The sequence below is a fragment of the Malaclemys terrapin genome, chromosome 13 (assembly GCF_027887155.1).
Source record: "Malaclemys terrapin pileata isolate rMalTer1 chromosome 13, rMalTer1.hap1, whole genome shotgun sequence".
NCBI lineage: Eukaryota > Metazoa > Chordata > Testudines > Emydidae > Malaclemys > Malaclemys terrapin.
Genome location: NC_071517.1, coordinates 34388636 through 34390131, shown reverse-complemented (window position 1 = coordinate 34390131; position 1496 = coordinate 34388636). Strand labels below are relative to the sequence as shown.

The 1496-nt window shown below is 52.1% G+C and overlaps 1 pseudogene; it reads right to left on the bottom strand.

Moving 5' to 3' along the window:
* Nucleotides 1-292: 292 nt before the first annotated feature.
* LOC128847977 (olfactory receptor 5F1-like) lies at nt 293-1234 on the bottom strand (annotated as a pseudogene).
* Nucleotides 1235-1496: the final 262 nt, after the last annotated feature.

The following is a 1496-nucleotide window of genomic DNA, read 5'->3' as shown; positions in this document are numbered from 1 at the left end:
ACAGAAAAAAACCTTTCACCTTTGGCAACTGGAATAACAATCCCTTGTATATACACACACAAACACACACACAGTTTTTCCCTCAACTGGGTGTGGAACTAAGGAATCCTTACTCTCACATCCTCATGCTTTACCCATTAGATTCCACACCCCTCCCAGAGCTGGAATAGTACCCAGAAGTCCTGACTTCCAGCCCCCCAATCTAACCTACTAGGCCCTGCTCCGCTCCCAGAACCAGACATAGAACCCAGGAGCCCTGGCTCCCAAGCAACTGCAACTTCCCTTCACCTGCCTACCTCCTAGCCAGGGCTTTTCGGAGTGCCCCTTTCACCTTCTTCTTCCTCAGTGTAGATAATGGGGTTGAGCATGGGGGTGACGATGCCATAGAGCACGGTTTGTGCCCAGTCCTGATGCTGTGGGTAGGTGGAGTTGAGGTGAATGTAGGTGAAGATAACGGTGCCAAAGTAGAGGCTGACCATGACCAGGTGGGAGGTGCAGGTGGAGAAGGCCTTGAGGTGCCCTTCCCTTGTGCGGATTCTGAGGACGGCCAGCACAATGTATACATAGGACTCCAGGGTCCCCAGCAAGGAGCCCAGGATGACGGCACCACTCAAGGCAAAATTGATAGCCTGGTTGGCCCAGATGTTGAAGCAGGAGAGCTGAAATAGTGGGAGGATGTCACAGAAGAAGTGGCGAAGGACATTGCCCCGGCAGAAGGACAGGATGGACATCAGGGATGAGTGCACAGCCGAGTTGGTCAAGCCCATGACCCAGGCTGCTGCAGCCAGCAGGGTGCATGCCCGCCGGCTCATGAACGTGCCGTAGTGCAGATGGTGACAGATGGCAACATAGCGGTCATAGGCCATGACCCCCAGCAGCAGGCACTCGATCCCCCCGAAGGAGATGAAGAAGAACATCTGAGAGAGGCAGAAAGCCCATGAGATGTACTTGTCCTGTGACAGGTAATTGGCCAACATCTTGGGCATGGTGGAACTGGTAGAGCCAATGTCCACCACTGAGAAGTTGCCCAGGAGGAAGTACATGAGTGTGTGGAGCCTGGAGTCCAGGCTGATCAGCGGTAAGATGAGCATGTTGCCCATCAGGGCCACCAGGTAGATGGCTGTGAAGACCCCAAAGAGGGTGAGCTGCACCTGCAGGTTGCTGGAGAGACCTAGGAGGATGAATTTGGTCACCGAGGTGCTGTTCTCCCCCTCATCGGCTCCAGGAGGTCCATCTCCTACAAGCAGAGGAAGGGAAGTGGTGTAATAAGTGGGTCAACAAATTCACCCTCTTTGTGAGCTCAACTGTAAAAAGCATATGAAAGTTCTTAAGCTGCCATAACAACCTACAATAACAATAACACCTACTCCAACTGAATCCCAAACCCAACCCGAGATGAAATGGGATCGAACTTCAACAGTAGCATCTATGACAACAACTGTCAAAACTCTAATCATAGAATCGTAGAACTGGAAGGGACCTTGAGAGGTCATTTA